General features: G+C 47.2%; 1 protein-coding gene and 1 long non-coding RNA gene across 15 annotated transcripts in view; one reads left to right on the forward strand and one right to left on the reverse strand.

The window, feature by feature from the left end:
- Positions 1-19,591, reverse strand: part of Caln1 (calneuron 1) — a 491,884-nt gene that overhangs the window by 376,232 nt on the left and 96,061 nt on the right.
- On the forward strand, positions 4,511-5,964 carry LOC134481284 (uncharacterized). The gene is made up of 2 exons (XR_010056754.1): positions 4,511-4,661; positions 5,803-5,964. It is a non-coding gene; the product is annotated as an uncharacterized LOC134481284 (long non-coding RNA).

Raw genomic sequence — 19,591 nt, forward strand, 5'->3', positions numbered from 1 at the left:
ATGTGTGTTTGGGTCCTTTCTGTTCCTTTCCTTCTCTTACTCTGAGACACGACCTTACAGTGACATCAGGTTGGCCTAGAGCTCAAAGCAATCCTCCTGTCTCAGCCTCCCAAGTGCTGAGATTACAAGGGTGTACCAACCATACTTGGCTGGAAAAATACAATATTTTTAATTTCTATGTAGGAATGTAATGCCATTGGTAGATGGATAGAGTGCTTTTCTAGCTTGCATTAAGTCCTGTGTTCCATTCCCAGTACCACATACAAGGAAGCATGATGCACAACTACGACCCCTGGACTTGGGAGGTAAAGGCAGGAGAATAAGTAATTCAAGGTCATCCCTGACTATCTATGGAGTTTGAGGCAAGCCTGGGCTACATGAAAGCCCATGTCCAAAATTAATAATAATAATAATAATAATAATAATAATAATAATAACTATGTGGCGTCTTTTGATTTCCCATGTCTGCCCTGCTACCTTCATCACACATGTCTGATTGGGTAATTATCTATCTCACACTAAGAGCCTTAGACACTATTCCTAAAGGAGGCAAATATATCCTGTCATCACCATCATCAACAGACCTCTCTCAAGACTGGGGGATGTCAAGAATCATTGTATTGGTAGGAAATAATTATTCATGGTACCCAGGCTTGATTCTGGAGAGTTCTCCAGAATGGCAGTACCAAGTGTCCAGGAACAGTCCAAGCTCACACTTGACTTACAAAAGACTTACACTTCACTTCCACCTTGACTAACTGAAATTTTCCTCTGAATGGTCTGGAGGTGGGAAATCTAGGGTATCAAGGTATCACCATAGCAGGGGCTGGTGAGCACTTTCCTCTGGGCTTATATATTACCGTCTCTCTGTCCTCACAGAGAGGTGAGGTGAGGCTGAACAAGTTCTGGGTGTCTGTACTTGGAAGGACCACAGCTGCCATTGGGAAGGTCTCAGTCTTGGGGCCTCACTTTCTAGAGAGTGTTGGGGCCAGTCTGAGCTACTTAGCAAGACCCTCTCTCAAATAAGACAATGGGTGGAGGGAGGGCACGTAGGGAGATGGCTCAGTCAGGGAAGTGCTTACCACATAAGCACGGGGACCTAAGTCTGATCTCCAGGATCCAATGAAAAACCCAAGTGTAAAGACACTAAGTCTGTAAACCTCATCATTGTGGAGATGCAGAGAGAGGAGGTCTATGGGGCTCACAGGCCAGCCAGCCTTGATGTCCTAGGAAATCACAAGTCCCAATGAGAGAGAGAGCCAGACTCAAGAAAGAATAAGGTTTGATGGTGCTTGAAGAATGACATCTGACGAGCTGGGGAGATGGTTCGGCAGTTAAAAGGACTTAACTGTTCTTGCAAAGGACCTGGGTTCGAGTCCCAGCACCTGCATGAGGTTCACAACCATCCCATCTGTAACTCCAGATCTAATGCCCTCTTATGACCTCCAAGGACACCAAGCACTCGCTCGTGTGACGCATATGCGTGCATGCCAGCAAAACACACATCCATAAGATAAAATGAATAAGTCTAACTTAAAAATTGTAAATGAAGCCGGGGTTTGACTTCAGACAACACACATGTGCACTCAGACACACAACATACATACACACATGATCGCATGCATATGTACATGTAAATAATAATAATAGGATAGGAAATATAACTCAAGGAGAACTGCATAGGATTCCATCCCTTGCAGTGAATAAATAAATAAATACAACTACCTAAGATGAGAGAGGTTTTTTCTTTTTGGATAGATTCAGGAAGAAAAACATACAGGACCCCTGGAGATCAATGGGTTTTCTTCAGGCTCATTTGCATAAAGCGAATAGCATGAAAATTAGATCCATCCACTCCAACCTCGAGTGGGGAAATAGTTTGAAATTCACCTATTAGTACTGAGGCAACGCAGTAAGAATGTTTGGAAATGAGATCTGAGCAGTAACGCTGAGGACCTCATTTATCCTCTGAAGTTTCTGTTCCATCCCACCACACCGCTGAGGGCGTGTCCAAGGAAGGCACCCGCTGATTCCAGTACCAGAGAGGTCAGCTCAACTGGCCAGTCCTTCCTGCAACAGGAGTGTCAAGCGAAACGGGCAGCAATTGATCGATGTCACCGCACAAGTCACAGAGTATGCCAAGTAACTTTTCCTGGGGAAATGTGAAGCATCGTCCGGCAACGGACCGGACCGAGGACAGACCTGAGGAAATGATTCTGCCCAGATCTAGTTTAGTGAGCCCGGTGAGCTTATTAGCATTTCTTTCCCCACCCCACCCCCACCCCCACCCCCGGAGCTGGGGACCGAACCCAGGGCCTTGCGCTTGCTAGGCAAGCGCTCTACCACTTATTAGCATTTCTTAAAGGAGCTTGGAGAGCTCACAAATAGGAGGACAGGGTGGAGAATGAGGTCCAGAAAGCTTTACAGAATTAGCATATGAGAAAAACCCGGTGTGGGCCAAGGAGGATGTGGCTCGCTGGGTTGAGGGCTTGCCTAACATGCGCAGACCCCAGGTCCCATGCAGCAGACCCTGAGTTCCACGCCAAAAACCCTGGGCTCCATGCAGCAGACCCTGGGTCCCATGCCCAGCACTGCATAAACAGGGCACAGGAATGCATGCCTGTGGCCAAAGCACTTGGGAGAACAGGGCAGGGAAATCGGGAATTCAAGGCTAGCCTTGGCTACTCAGAAGGTTTTTGAGGGCAGCCTAAGCTACGTGAGACCCCGCCAAAGAAAGACAGAAATAGAGAGAAAAAGGAGTTAACAAAAAGGAAGGATGAAAGCTCCAGCTGAGATTAGCCAAACTGACACCACCCAGACACCCAGTTCACCAAACCCATGGTGTGCTGAGGTCCTCTATGGTGTCTGAAGGTGTCCTGTGGCTCATTATGATATTAAAGCAGAGGTGGGGTCTTATGATGCATGAAATTGTATATACAACTATATGTAACAGCATGCAAATGAGCCTTGCTATGTAAATGAGCCAAAAGCTGGTGCTGAATTAACACAAAAGCCCCAGCTCTTTATGTAGCAGGGCAGTTGAGTGTTGAAATTAATATCTGTCTGTCTGTCTCTCTCTCTCTTTTTCTCTCTCTCTCCCTCTCCCTCCCTCTCTCTCTCCCTCTCCCTTTCCCCTTTCTCTCTCTGTCTCTTTGTCTCTGTCTGTCTCTGTCTCTCTCTGTGTCTGTCTCTCTGTCTCTCTCCATGTTCCTGTGTGTCTCTTTCTCTCTGTGTGTCTGTCTCTCCATATCTCTCTCTGTGTCTCTGTCTCTCTGTCTCTCTCTCTGTCTCTCTGTCTCTCTCTGTCTCTGTCTGTCTCTCTGTGTGTGTGTCTGTCTCTCCATCTCTCTGTGTGTCTCTGTGTGTGTCTGTTTCTCTGTCTCTCTCTGTCTCTCTCTCTCTGTCTCTCTCTCTCTGTCTCTCTCTCTCTCTCTCTCTCTCTGTCTCTCTCTCTCTCTCTCTCTCTCTCTGAACTGTATCTTCTCCTAACCAACCCTGTTAGAAAGTCTATTCTTCCTTAATCAGTAAACCCTCCCCCTACATTTGCTACCGTTTGCTGCTTTTGTCCTATTCTTTGTTCCTGGATACAAGTACCTGCATCCTGTCCTGTGGCTATGAAATCTCTAGACATCAGCCCCACCAGCAGAAAGCCCACCCCAGGATGGGGCGACAACTCAGCAAAGCTGCCTGTCTCCTGGAGCCTGCCCGGGACAGCTCCACTGAATAATGCCTCCTCCCCACAGCCTTTATTTACTGTGCCGATAACCCTGGTGTGGGGCCTTGGGAATCCTAAAATTTCATTAGCTTCCTGAACCTCGGAGGAGAGCAGGTTGTGGGGATGTGTTGCATGCACATTTTCGTGTGGGTGTGTGCACATACTGTGTGCTGGTACACATTTGTAAAAGTGTATGCAGAAGCCAGAGATCCAGTTCAGTTGTCTTCCTCTACCGGTTTCTGCTTTGTTTTTTGAGACAGGCTCTCCCACTGAACCCAGAGCTTACCAGTTCTGCTAAGCCGGTTAGGGCTCCTACTTATCTGCCTCCTCAGCACTAGGACTGCAGGTGTGCACCACAGCCCCCTGGCTCCTTTATGTGGGTGCTGGGGTCCTAAACTCAAGATTTCATACTTACCTGTATGGTAAACAATTTACTGATTGAGGCGCCTCCCCGATCTTGGCTCCCCTAAATCTTGTGAGCCTCCAGGCTCCCTCCAGTGAAGAATCTTTCCATTCAGAGGAAATAGAAACACAATAACACATCCTTTAAAAGTTAGCCAGGATGCAAGTTCCGGAGACTTAAATAATGTCTGGTCTGTGTAGATGCCTGAGAATAACACAAGGTCAGACAGACGGCCCCCACCACACCCCCAGCAGCCACCTGGCTGAGCCTTTGGTCCAGGTGCATGGGGAGATGAGGCAGGCTAGACAGGCCCTGCCAACAGCAGCCAGAATGTCACAATTGGGCACAGAGTCATCCCAACAGTCTGGCACAGGTCAGTGAATGCAGGAAGGCACTGCTGGATGTCTGCTAGTGAGAGACATGAGCTGATGGGGTGTGCTGACCGCAGAAGCAAAAATGAGCTTAACCTAAGGACCTGAGTTCACCTGAAGGATGTATGGGGAAAGACTGTCCCTCACTACCTAACCTTCACAGAGACATCAGGTCGATGGGGTCAGAATCTGCTGCGGGGGAGGAGGGACTTTTCTTGGTTCTGAATGGAGACTTGAAGGATGACTCCATGGTTAAAGGGCTTGCCAGACAAGCATAAGGACCAAAGTTCAGATCCCCAGAACCCAATGTAGTGCTATGACAGCCAGCCTGTTGTTCCTGACGTTGAAAGGAGCAGAGACAGGGGATTCCCCCCAAGAGCAAGCTAGCTACCTACAGTAGCCATAATTGTAAGTTCTGAGTTTGGCTGTCAGATTCTGCCTCAGTAAATAATGGGGAAGAGAGGGGGAAGATGATTCTAGGCATCACCCTTGGATCAGTTACAAACACGAATGCATGCATGCCCACACGAGGGTGGGCCCACACACATGCAAAAAAATACATGCGTTCCCATGCACAACACACACATGAAAAACAGAAAAAGGGGTGGGGGGGAGACATGACATCAGATACAGCCATTTGTGAACTTTCCCAGTGCTGTATTTGCCTAACACGGTAAGCTTGGAGTTGAATACATCAGGTCGCTTGAAAGAGGGGCAGCGAGCCGAGCACAGTGGTATACGCTTATAGTCCCAACCGTCAGGAGAGTGGAGCAGAAAGCCAGCCAAGGGTACAGAGAAAACCACGTCTCCACAACAAAACCAAAACCAGACAAACAAAAGAACACGGGCTGGGGAGGCAGCTCACTTGGTAAAGTCCTTGTCACACACACACACACACACACACACACACACACACACACACACAGGAACCTGAGTCTGACGCCCACCACCAAATAAAAAGCTAAACGTGATATCAAGCATCTGAAATCTAAGAGCTGGAGAGGCAGAAACAGGCTACTGGGGCTTATGGGCAGCTAACCTGGATTTCTTGGCCGGTGAGAGACCCTGTCTCAAAAGACAAAGTAGACAGAGCCGGAGGAGTGTATGCTTAGTGGCATATAAGGAGAGAGAGAGAGAGAGAGAGAGAGAGAGAGAGAGAGAGAGAGAGAGAGAGAGAGAGAGAGACTGAGAGACTGACTGGTGGTTTGAACGTGCTTCGCCTGTAGGGAATGGTACTATTAGGACTTTCGGTCTTGTTAGAGGAAGTGTGTCATTATGGGGGTAAGCTCTGAGAGATCTTCCCTCCCTCCTAGCTGCCTGGAAGCCAGTCTTCTAGCAGCCTTCAGATGAAGATGTAGAACTCTCAGTTCCTCCTGTACCATGCCTGCCTGGATGCTGCAATGTTCTTGCCTTGGTGATAACGGACTGAATCTCTGAACCTGGAAGCCAGCCCCAATTAAATGTGGTCCTTATATGAGTTGCCTTGGTCATGGTGTCTGTTCACAGCAATGGAAACACATAGACGTGCGCGTGTATACACACACACACACACACACACACACACACACACACACACACACACAAACACAAAATAAAGAGCTGAAGGCATTGAGGACAGAATGACTTCTTAGAATCCCCTAGTTAGGAGTTTGGGGTATGGTTTAGCAGTAGAGGGAGAATCTATGTAGCACAGAAGCTACTTTAGGCTCAAGCCCCAGTACTGTAAAAGGAAAGCATTCGTTCATCCTTTAAAAAAAAAAAGCATTCACCCTGAGGGCGGGTCCTGGATTTCTGCTCTTGCTTTGTTTCTAGATCATCACAGAGGGCGGAACTCTTATCTGTGAAACACACAGAAAAAAGCTGAGCGTGGTAATTCACATTCATTATATCAGCCCTTGGGAAGCTGGGTCGGGAGACTTGCTGCAAGTTCCAGGCCAGCCTGAGTAACACTGTGATTTCCGGGCTAGCCTGTGCAACATAATGAAACCCTCTCAGAAAAGAAGGAGGAGGAGGAGGAGGAGGAAGAGGAGGAGGAGGAGGAGCAGGAGGAGGAGGAGGAAGAAGAGGAGGAGGAGGAGGAAGAAGAAGAAATAGACCTGTCTGTGAATAAATACACCCAGGGTCAGTGTGAGATTAAAAAAAAGTCCCAGAGGAATTAAAAAGTAGTCACTTTCCTATGACACAGCACAGACTGTGCGGTACTGATCTGACCTCCGCAGGTGACAAATGCCCAACAGAAAGGATCCAGTGGAAACGCGCAAGAGGACTTGAATGAACAAGGGGGAGACGCTTGTCAGTGAGGCAGCCACCTTGGGGAGCCCTTGTCTGAGGGCACCTGAGGGACACTGGTACGCCAGAGGCAGAAGCCGGCAGGGAAGGGGGCCAAGAGGCACCCAGACACCACTGCAGTAAAATGCCCTGCCAGTCACTGTCTTCTGTCTCCACCGGGCCCTCCTGCCCCCACCAGCCAAGAGAGACAACACTGGACAGTGTCCCACAAGCCACTCCGCTTCACAAAGGTAAAGACAGCCTAATTTAAGTCATCTTCCCTGGAATGACCTTAAGCGTCAGGTCTGAGGAGACGCTGAGTTGGCCTGGCAAACTGACTGTACTTCCTGCCGCAAGGTTTTGTGGGGCCACGGGGTCTCAGAACAAAGTACCAGCGGAAAATGGAGTCCAGCCAAAAGACTCGGGAGCGTCACCTGCCAGGACTCTCAGACGTCAGGATTCCGTTCTGTCGTGCTGTCCCATCTGCCTCCCTGGAGATGCCCACTGACTTTCAGACCTCAAAGTGTACAAAGAGTTGGCCATGTTGGCACACACTTGTCCTCCAAGCACTCAAGAAGCTGAGGCAGTCTGTGCTACAAATTAAGTTCTAGGCTAACCTAGGCCACCCAGCAATTCCAAGCCTGGTGCATGTAATTCAAGGTCAGCACGGCTCTACGGCAAGATCCTGTCTTTAAAAAAAAAAAAGAAAGAAAGAAAAGGAAAAGAAAAGAAAAAAGAATAAGACATTATCAAAACTCAGTGTGATGCTGGATGCGCAAAGGCTTCCTAGCAGAAGTCGTCATTGTATCCATAAGTGAATGACTTAATAAGAATGGAGAAAATGAGGGTTGAGGATTTGGCTCAGTGGTAGAGCGCTTGCCTAGCAAGCACAAGGCCCTGGGTTCGGTCCCCAGCTCTGAAAAAAAGAAAAGAAAGAAAAATGGAGAAAATGAATGCCCATTTAGAAAAATAGCATTATAGTTATTTCTCTACATCTTAGCATAAACCAAAAGTAACATGAGATGGATTTAAAAGTCTGATGAGGGACTTCAGAGATGGCTCGGCAATTAAGAGCACTTGCTGTTCTTGCAAAGGACCAGGATTTGGTTCCTAGCACCCATGTCAGGGTTCGTAGCCCCTCTTAACTACAGTTCCACAGGATCCGGTACCTTCTTTTAACCTCTACAGGCAATTGGGTACACAAACACACATGGAAGCAAAACACTCCTAGACACACAACTAAAAATAAACACTTTTTTAAAAGTTTGAGGGTGGAAATATAGAGTAGACTTCTGGCTAAAAATCTGCAAGCCAAAAACCTTACTTCTCATTTCTACACGCACTACTAAAGTCAGAATGAAAGATGAGTGGGTAGGGGCAGCAGGAGTCCCCTTTCAGCTACAAGGACAAGCAGGAATGAAGAGAGACTCCGTAGGAGATGGGAAAAGCAGGCTGCAGACTGATGACCACAGGGCAGGATGAATTCTATGCCTGTCCAGGGTTGTATCAGGAAGGACAGAGACACCGGCTCAAGATGCCGAGAGGCACACACTAAACATCCGGTGTGCTCAGAGCCATAGGAGGCTCAGACAGAGCCCCAGCCTTCGCCTGCAGAGACAGTGCCTCCTCCTGTGTCCTCTGTCCCCAAATGGCCTGCAGGCCATTGAGAGAGAGAATGAGAGAATGCAGAATCAGAGAGAAGTGCCCTCAGAGGACACTGACTTGGGGACCAGTCTGTGATCGGGAGAGAGGGAGAGCTGGAGCACCCTTCCAGGGCTGCACGGCAGAATTTTAACACCAAGCACATTCCTGACTCCTGTCTCACAGCACAGCTCCCTGGGCTGCCCAAAGGCTGCCCCTGTGGTATTAGAAAGTATAGACTCCATCATTTGCATACATAGATAAAGGCAAATATTAGGTATGCAATTCTGGAAGTGACTATGAATTGGTGTGTGTGTGTGTGTGTGTGTGTGTGTGTGTGTGTATGTGTGTGTGTGTAAGGGTGTTTGTTTCTGTTTTCTCATGGTTTGGCTTTTAGGGGGTTTGTTAAGGTTTGGCGTGTGCGTAAGAGAAGGGGGAGGTCTCACCACATAACCCTGGTTGACCTGGAACTTGCTATGTGGACTAAGCTGACCTTGAACTTAACGAGATCTGCCTGCCTCTGACTCCCAAGTGCTGAGATTAAAGGAGCGCATAAGCCCGATTCCAAAGCTAAATCTTTGAAAGGAAAGGACTGAGGCACCTTATTAATTTTTTAAATCACTAATTAGCACTGGGCATGATGGCACATGCCTGAAACCCTGAGGCTCCACAGCAGAATCGGGAAGAGTATGGATTTGATGTCAGCACAATTGGTTTATTTGGTGTGTGTGTGTGTGTGTGTGTGTGTGTGTGTGTGTGTATTTGTGTGTGTGTGTATGTGTGTGTGAGTGTGTATGTATATGTGTGTATGTGTGTATGTGAGTGTGTGTGTGAGTGTATGTATGTGTATGTGTTGTGTGATATATGTGTGTATGTGTGTATGAGTATGTGTGAGTGTGTGTGTATTGATATATTCTTCCATGCATCTGCATGTGTTTCTGTGTGTATATGCAGATACTATGTGGAGGTCAGAGGTTAATGGCAGATGTCTTCTTCAATCATCCCCGTGTAGGTTAGGCTGGTTGGCCAGTGAACCCCAAGGGTCCACCTGTCTCTACTCCCAAGTGCTGGGCTTACAGATGCACACCACCCTACCTGGTTTTTTTACATACGTGCTAAGGATGAAACGTAGCTCCTCATGCTTACCCAGCAAGCCGTTTACCACCTGAGCCATCGGCTCGGCCCCTTATCCACTCGTTTTTAAATGTTTAAACTGAGACTCACATTCACGCACGTAAAGGATTGTTCTCCCTCCCTCTCTTTCTCTTTTAAAGACAGATTCTCCGATCTCCGTGCACAAGCCCAAGCATACAAATAAATAAATGCAATTGAAACAAAAACTCAGGTAGGCAGTGCCTGAGAAATCACAGATGTTGTCCTCTGTCTTCCACATGCATACATGCACCTTCACACACATGTGCACATGCACCTTCACACACATGTGCACATGCACCTTCACACACATGTGCACATACACCTTCACACACAAGTGCACATGCACCTTCACACACATGTGCACATGCACCTTCACACACATGTGCACATGCACCTTCACACACATGTGCACATACACCTTCACACACAAGTGCACATGCACCTTCACACACATGTGCACATGCACCTTCACACACATGTGCACATACACCTTCACACACAAGTGCACATACACCTTCACACACACATGCACATGCACCTTCACACACACTTGCACATACACCTTCACACACATGTGCACGTGCACCTTCACACACACTTGCACATACACCTTCACACACATGTGCACATGCACCTTCACACACATGTGCACATACACCTTCATACATAAGTGCACATGCACCTTCACACACATGTGCACATACACCTTCATACACATGTGCACATGCACCTTCACACACATGTGCACATGCATCTTCACACACACTTGCACATGCACCTTCACACACAAGTGCACATGCACCTTCACACACATGTGCACATGCACCTTCACACACATGTGCACATACACCTTCACAAATATGTGCACGCATGAATGCAATCCACACAAAGAATGTTAAGTCACCCTACCCTTGCAAAAGAGAATTTCCCTCTGAGAAAGTGATAAATTCTATTTCCCCAGTGATCTGCTTTGCAGCACTGGCTTGCTTGCTGCTGTTTGTGATTGCGTTTTGAAAACTATTTACATAAACCACTTTCTCTGCCCTCACCTCCCTTTAGTAATAAGGGATGATCTAGAAACTTAACTCAGTCCATGAGAGGATTTCTTGCCTTAAAGGGCCCTAGCATGAATGGTAGAATTTTAAGGCTGCTGATGGCTCCTTTATTCATCTGTTCAAACTCCTTAATGTGTCCCTTTAAGAAACACCTTGATTTTACCTTGTCTAGGCTCGTGCTTCTTTGCCTAAAGAATTCAAAATACTGAAAGCAGCCATTATGTGAAACCATTCACTTCCTTTGCTTCCCTATTACCACCTATCCAATCAAAGAGGCAGCTATTCTCATCTCCATCTTCTACTGTAGGGGAGAAACGATGATTTGAAGAGAGAACACCCTGAGAACTAATGTAACTTGTTTCTTTCCACACTGACCTCCAAGTCATATCACTCCAGAGCACCAGGCATTCAGGTCAATCCCCACAGTATTGAGCTCCAACTGAATTAGGGTTTGAATTTAGAATGGCCCTCATCTGCCCAGATGTGAGCTCTCAGATTGCTGTTCCAACCCCATGCCTGCAAGCTCTGCTTCAGCATCATGAACTCTAGTCCTCTGGAACTGTAAGTCAAAACAAAACAACACAAAGAAAACAAAAAACCCTCTTTCTCCTATAAGCTGCCTCAACCATGGTTCCTCATCTCAGCAATGAAAAAGTAACTAACACAGAAGTTGGTACCAGGAGTGGGGTACTAAAGTGACCAATCTGACTATGCTGGTTTGGGCTGGAATATATAAGACTTTGGTACCTAGGACTAATAGAGTGGTTGAACTCTATAAACAGAGCTTAACTGGCCGTCCTAGTAAGAACCTTCCCATTAGTCACTCAGTAGCCACCTTTATTAAATTGACTGTCCAGTTTATTAAATTGACTGTCCTTCTATCAGTACAGGTCCAAGTTAACCATTATCTTAGCTCATAATGGCCTCAGAGTGTAGTATTGATGATACCACTAGCTGGGAGTTGCCAAAAGGAAGTCCTATTATGTTTCCTATAAGTGAAAAAAAGAGATGGAGGTCATCTGTGTATAAGGAAAGAGTAAAACAATGCATTAAGGCAGCCAAGAGCAGGGCAAAGATGAATCTCTACCCATGAGACTGAGAAGAGAGAAAAATCTGTGCCGTTCTCACTGTTGTTGGTCAAACTACAAAATTTGTGGACATAAATGTAGAAAGGGCAGCTGGACCAATCATCCCAGCTACTCATAAGAATTGTAAGTTGAACACCAGCATCAGCTACATAGTATGGTCATGGCCAGCCTCAGCAAGTGAGCCCCTGTGTCAAAATGCAAAGTAAAACTCTTGGCTGATTTTTACAGCTCAGTGTAGCTCAGTGGTATATGGTGTTTGACTAACAAGCATAAGGTCCTGTCTTTGAGTCCCAGAGCCAGAAAAAATAAATAAAATTGTGATTACAAGAGAAGAAAAGAAAATGTGGTTTTGGTGGCTATCATTCTATTTTATTGGTAGTTACATTGATCTCTTACTGTGCGTTAAGTTACGAATTACACTGTATCATAGTATGTATACAAAAGAAAAAAACATACATGCAAGCTCAGTATGATCTACGGTTTCAGGTATATTCTGGGGGTGGGGTGGGGGGTTTTAGAACAAATCCCTCAAAGAAAGAGAGGGCTATCAGCCTAAATCCCCCACAGCTCCTTATCCACGCCTATAAAACAAGTTGTCATAGAATCTACCTCACAAGGTTGTTAAAAGGACTAAATGTGCTAATGTATGGGAATTACGTTGAAAAGACAGCTTATATAACCAGCTCCCACTGCACAATCATCATCCCAAGACCAACTTTCACGTGCCTCCTAACTGTCCTCTTCTAGTTAAAGAGAAAAGCACCCAACCTGGACCATTAGAGTCCCCAGACTTTGCCCTCCCCGGCTTCTTCACAAGTCAGTATACAGAGCAAGAAATGCCCCCGTCACTGGGCATGGTGGTGCATCTCTTTAATCCCAAGTTTAGGGAGGCAGAAGCAGGCAGACAGATCTGTAAGTGTGAGGCCAGCCTGGTCTACCAAGTGATCTCAAGGCCATCCAAGGCTACATGGTGAGACCCTGTCTCAAAAAAACAAAAACAAAAACAAAAACAAAAACAAAAACAAAAACCAATCCAAACCCTCTGTCAATTATTATAGATTCAAGTTGAAAAGTGAGTGAAAGGGTGAAAGTCCAGCCATTAAAAGCATGTACTGCTCCTGCAGAGGACCTAAGTTCAAACCCCACACCCAGGTCAAATGGCTTACAACTGCTTTTAACCCCCCTGCAGGGAGCTATGACGCCCTCTGCTGGATTCTGTGGGCACCTGCATGCACGTGCACATATCCATATAGTTAAAAATAAAAATTTTTTTTAAGTCACAAAAAAGTGGGAGGAAAAGTTCTGCTAACTACACTTCATTAGTCATCCCAGGCTGTGTGCATCATGGCTCGGTGACAAATGGCAAAGAGCGTCAATAGGAACTGCTCTTACAATGGGCTTAATATATTCGCAACACCAATTCCTGTAGATATGAAGTAGTCTTCACGTGTTTTGATGACAGAAGAAAATGTGTGGGGTGGTAAACATGGTAATTTTGTGCTGAGCAAAGCAGCCTGCAGGAGAGTGTCACCTGTCAGCCCGCTATGGAGGATCTGCCAAGGTATCGGCGCTAAGCAAAAAGGCTTCGCTGTGCTGAAGTGGGTGAGGTGGTTGAAGGGAGAAAGGAGGATACTCACGTGTAACTCACAGAGATGTACGTCTCCAGTCACGGTACCTGTAACGTGACTGTGACGGTTTGCGTATGCTTGGCCCAGGAAGTGGCACCGTTAGGATGTGTGGCCTTGCTGGAGTAGGTGTGTCACTGTGGGTGTGGGGTTTTAATACCCTTGGCTTCCTGGAATCGGATATTCTGCTAGCAGCCTTCAGATGAAGATGTAGAACTCTCAGCTCCTCCTGCACCATGCCTGCCTGGATGCTGCCATGTTCCTGCCTTGATGATAGTGAACTGAACCTCTGAACCTCTAAGCCAGCCCAATTAAAGGTTGTCCTTATAAGAGTTGCCTTGGTCATGGTGTCTGTTCACAGCAGTAAAACGCTAACTAAGCCAGTGAATTACCCAAAGTCTTTTCGGGATGTTTCTGTTTCACAATTCCCCTGCACCCAGAGCGGCATCCTGGGGGATTGTCTCCTCCATCATTCTCAATAGCATGATTATCCTAGTCCATGATGAGCCAAGTTTGATGGGCTGTGGACAAATCACTCTGGGTCTGTGGCTTACAACTACTTCACAATGATTCCAGATCATTAGGATGCTAGGCATTCAGGCAGATGCCTGCCCCTGCCCCTGGCACTGTGTGTGCCCTGGGACCACTATTGTATATGTGGCACGCTTTTACTTCTACTCTCCCCAAGACCAAAATTTCCTACCTCCAGGCACCTGCGTCAGATCCTTTTGAAAAAGGGAAAAAAGAAACAAATACCTCAACACTGACTGCTCCATAAGATTCATGGAAGAACCAGGGCCCGTCTGCCATCCACCTGGGAAGCTCCTGATGTCACTGGTGTTAGGGGTGGGGGGACACTAAACCTAAAGCATCCCTGGAATCATCTGGATTTTCATGTTCAGACAAGTTAAAGAATTGCTGGACCGAAATGTCAGCTAAAGAGTCCAACACTGGTGGCTGGGGACATGGTTTGGTGAGTCCATAAAGTACTCACCATCCAGGCATGAATAAGTTGGAGTCCCAGAACCCAAGTTTCAATAGAGGAAGAGTTATGTGTGTGATGGTGAATGCTGGCAATCCCAAGGCTGGGGAAGCAGACACAGGTGAGCTACTGCAGGCTTGCTGGCTACCCACTCTATCCTACTTGATGAGTTCCAGAGTTATGCTAGCCACTAAGAATGGCCACACCTCCTCCCTGTACCACATGACTCCAAGGCAGAGAGGTAAATGTTCCTCTTCAGGCAAAACTTCCACACAGGGATCTCTAAGCATGTGGATCTTCCAAGCCCCCAAGAAAGCATGATGGGTCTAGGACATGTGTTCCCTGGCTTTGGTCGCTCTGGTATATGGAATTTTGAGTCATCCTGTGTCCTAACTCATAGTTCCAGAATGATACTGAAATCCCAGTTTGGACCAAGGGATATTAGAGAGCACGCAATACTCCTCGCTCATCCTTCCTTTTAATATATGAGATGCTGGCGCTGGCGCTGGCGCTGGCGCTGGGGCTAAGTCATCGAGTTTTTGCCTAACGTTCATGAAGCCCTGTTTGTACCACTTAAACTAGGTATGATGTCACATGTCTATCATCTCAAAAGTCAGGAGGCAGAAGCAGGAGGATCAGGATTTCAAGGTCATTCATGGTATGATGGCAAGTCTGAGAACATCCTAGGGTCCATGAGACTGTCTCAAACCCCAGTGAGATAAAATACGATGCTCTTCTCCATTGTCTACTAACCTATGGGTGCCCAACCCCTGGGGGAATTCCACATGGAATTCCAGAAGGCTAGGGAGAACGAAATCTTCATCTTGTTGGGTGCTGAGAACCAGACAGCTTCAAGGTGTCTCTAAAGGCTTCCGGAGTCAGCCATGTTGGATCTATCAGAGCTCAGAAACACAGTGGCACCACTCAGCAAACTCGAAGGGTCCTGATGGGCAAAGAGAATCTTCTGCCTCTCCGCTTTACTTGGGACTTGGGAAGGGAAGGGAATGGGCACAACACACAAAACAGGCTTGAAAAATACCATCTCCATCTTGAGAAAACTACAGTCTGTCTTAGCTTTTAGTCCCTCAATTTTACCCAAATGAAAACGGAATGAAGTGTTTTAACTGATTTAACAAATTCAGGCCCAGGGAAGGTGAACACTGTAACAAGTTAGTTACAAATGTTGCAGGCAAGACTTTGTGAATGTCCATCCCAGACATACTAACCTGGCATCCTGGGCAACTTACTAGCCCTGGTTGTGCCTTTGGTTTTTGCTTCATTTTTGGTTTGTCTGGTTTTCTTTTGTTTTGTTTGCAGTGCTGGGAACTGGACCTAGCACCTCCCACATGCTAGGAAGGCACTTTCTCAGCCCCTCACTGGGGGAGTCTAGGTAGATGCTCTCCCACTGAGGCACATCCCTAGCTTCTCACTGAGGGATTCTAGGCAGAGGCTCTACCAGTGAGCCACGCCCCCAGTCCCTCACTGGGGCCTCTAGGCAGGGGCTCTACCACTAAGCCACACCCCCAGTCCCTCATTGGGGGATTCTAGGCAGGGGCTCTACCACTGAGCCACGCCTCCAGCCCCTCACTGGGGGATTCTAGGCAGGAGCTCAACCACTGAGCCACGCCCCCAGCCCCTCATTGGGGGATTTTAGTCAGGGACTCAACTGCTAGGCCTGTTTTTTAGTTTTGATTTTGAAACATGGTCTCAAATCCAGGCTGGCGTTGAACTTACCACACTCCCACCTTAGCTGACCTGAAAAGGCCTGCACTGGAATGCCTGATGCATCTTTATTTCTCCATCTATAAAACGTAGGGAATAGTGAACATATAAGATAGGGTAGTACTCTCTGAGCTGCTGTGATTCTGTGTGCCTCCTTGCTAGGTATGGGATGCGTGCTTACGCGCATCTGTAGAAAATGCATCATCAACCATAGATCAGATTTAAAGACAGAGCAACTGGTTTTTCAAACGAGCATCAGGAACGCCAGAGGCTGCAACACTACATCAGTGTGCAGTACAGATGTTTGCGGCTATAAAGATGTTTACGCAGTAATTAGGCCTGTTATCAGTACACACAGAGATTACGCCTGTGGAATGAATGGAACTCTCGCAAACTACCCTGCTTTTCATCACACTTGAAGTGCCTTCCTAATTCTTGAGTTTGCTAAAATAAATTCGCTTTCCACTAACAGAATCATGGGTGAGAGGGGGAAGGGGGAAGCTGTGCTGGAGAGTGGACCCACGTAACCAAACACATCACTCAATCATCACGTTCCTCGTTTCCCCGTCTACACTTGGTGAGGTGACTAAGCTCCACTATAATGCAGCATTATCAGTGGGGGACATGGCTCAGCCACTTAATCAACCGCCACACAAGCACGGGAACCTGAGTTGGATCTCTAGAGCCTACATAAAATGCAGGCCCAGGAGCAGCCATAGGTCCAGTCCTCCTAAAGCAAGATGGGAAACAGACAGGAAAATTCCAGATGCCTGTAGAACGATGAGGCTGCTGTCCAGACCAGCGAAGAGAGCATGCATCAAAACAAGGCAGAAGGTAGGAACCCTGCACCTCAGATTGTCCTCTGAGCTCTACACACTCACTGTGGATGCTCACCCTGCAGACACAGACACACAGACACACACACACACACACACACACATACATACACACACACACACACTCACTGTGGATGCTCACCCTGCAGAGACACACACACACACACACACACACACACACACACACACACACTGGATGCTCACCCTACAAACACACACACACACACACACACACACATACACACACACTGTGGATGCTCACCCTGAAAACACAGTCACAGATATACACATATACCACACAGAGAGAGAGAGAGAGAGAGAGAGACAGACAGACAGACAGACAGACAGACAGCACAGAGACAGACAGACAGCAGCACTCTGGCAAGTTTGCTGTGCAGTGGTGGTTAATATTGATTGTCCACTCAACAGGATCTAGAATCACCCAGAAGATAAATCTCTGGGCCTTGTCTGTAAGAGAGCTTCTAAGCTGCCTTAGCTAGGGTAGGACGCCCCACCTTGAATGAGCTCACAGGAGCTGAGCTGCCAACCTACCCGAAAGGAGACCGTGAGCCGAGCACCTGCATCCGTCTCTCTCTGGTTTCCGGATTGCAGATGTCATCTGACCAGCTGTCCATGCAGGACAGTGATGGGATGGTACCTCAGACTGCGTACTACGACAAACTCTTCTATCCTTAAGTCCCTTTTGTCGGATGTGCCCTTACAGCTGTGAGCAGCACACATGCAGTCTGTCTTCCCTTACGCACAAAACAACGTGCATGTCATAGTCAGCTCTCTTATGGATGTGATAAACATCTTGACCTTTCCTTGGGAGGAAAGGATTTATTTAGCTTACACCTTATGGTCCATCATCCAGGGATGCCAAGGTGTGAACTCAAACCAGTAGCTTGATACAAGAACTGCAGAGAAACACTGTTTACTCGCTTATGCTCCATAGCTCACTCAGCTGTCTTTCTTACAGAGCCCATGCCCACTTTATAGGGGATGGCACCACCCACAGCGGGCTTGGCCCTCTTACATACCCCACGAGGGCTGGAGAAATGGTGCGGAGGCTAAGAGCACATGCTGGTCTTGAAAAGGACCTGTGTTCAGTTTGCAGCATCCACAAGGTGGCTCGCCACCATCTACTTCAGTTCCAGGGGATCCAGCACTCTCTTCTGGTCTGAATGCATTGTATACTAGTCAGGCATTCAATATACATATATATGTGCAGGCAAGACACTCATACATATTAAATTAGAATAGTAAATCTTGAGAGAGAGAGAGACAGAGAGAGAGACAGAGACAGAGAGAGACAGACAGAGACAGACAGAGAGAGAGAGAGAGAGAGAGAGAGAGAGAGAGAGAGACCCAGAGACTTGCCTATAGGTTAGTCTGATGAAGACAGTTCTTTAATTGAGGTTCCCTTCTAGCTTGTGGCAAGCTGACAGAAATTGCCAGCACAGTGAGTGTTTAAAGTTGGGAAGGGGGGTTGGGGATTTAGCTCAGTGGTAGAGCACTTGCCTAGCAAGCGCAAGGCCCTGGGTTCGGTCCCCAGCTCCAAAAAAAAAAAAGAAAAGAAAAAAAAAAGTTGGGAAGGGAGGGGCAGTTTGTATGTGCTGTCTCTCCCATGGACTCCCGTGTTCAACATTGGTTCTCCATCCGGGAAATTTGGGGGATCTCTGGGATAGAAAGCCTAGGTAGCAGACATAAGCCACTAGGGCAGGTCTTGAGAATTACAGTTCTAGCAAGCTGTTTCCTGATCTGCCAAAGTGTGAGAACAAGACAGACTGGAAGACCCGCCGCCATCCATCAGCGCCAGCCGCCGTGCTTTCCCTGCTGCACTAGGCTGTTCCTTTGGGCAGTGAGCCAAAATAAACTGCTCCTCCATTAAACTGCTCCTGTCCAGTGTTTGGTAGGAATCCAGGAAGGAACTGCTGGATTGCCAAATGGACGTCCAGCCCAAGACTGCCCGGGATATGTACACTGAGCTGTGGTCAAAAGGTCTGATGCATAAGACCCTGTCCTCGTTGGGCTTCTGTTTGGGTGAAACGTCACTCTAACCAAAGGCAACTTAGAGGAGAAAGGCTGTGTTTCAACTTATACCCTCATGCCGCTCATGGTCTACCATTGAGGGAAATCAAGGCAGGAACCTGAGAGAAAGCCTACTTATTATTCCAGAAAGTGCTACCTCTAGCCAAGGAACTTGCTCTCACCTAAGGAAGCACAACAGAAACCGGGAAGGATGCTATGTCCTACCTTGCTCACAAACTCACACTCAACAAGCTTTCTCCTACAGCCCAGGCCCACTTGCCTAAGGGAATGATGCCGCCCACACTGGACTAGGCCCTCCGTCAGTTAAAAATCGAGATGATACCCCTCAGCCATTGCCACAAGCCAATCTGATCTAGTCAACTCTTTAACCGAGTTGTCCTCTTCCTGGGTAACTCTCATTTTGTATCAGCTTGACAATAAAACTTAACCAGAATCACCTCCAAACCGGGTATGTCCCGAGACTGCATATAGGTCATCCGAAAATATACCCGGGTTCCCAGTAACAAGAACTCTGTATTTTTCTCTTCCTGTTCTCCAAAGATAGTATTCCACCATAATAAATATGTCACCAACATAATTAGCTTTACCGTCTAATTTGTTTTCCTATTGCCAAACTTTTGTTAATGAAAAAGCGCCAATGATTTGTAGCCACGATACCAACTTTGGGGCTCCTGTACT

This window comes from Rattus norvegicus, chromosome 12 (assembly GCF_036323735.1).
Source record: "Rattus norvegicus strain BN/NHsdMcwi chromosome 12, GRCr8, whole genome shotgun sequence".
Classification (NCBI taxonomy): domain Eukaryota; kingdom Metazoa; phylum Chordata; class Mammalia; order Rodentia; family Muridae; genus Rattus; species Rattus norvegicus.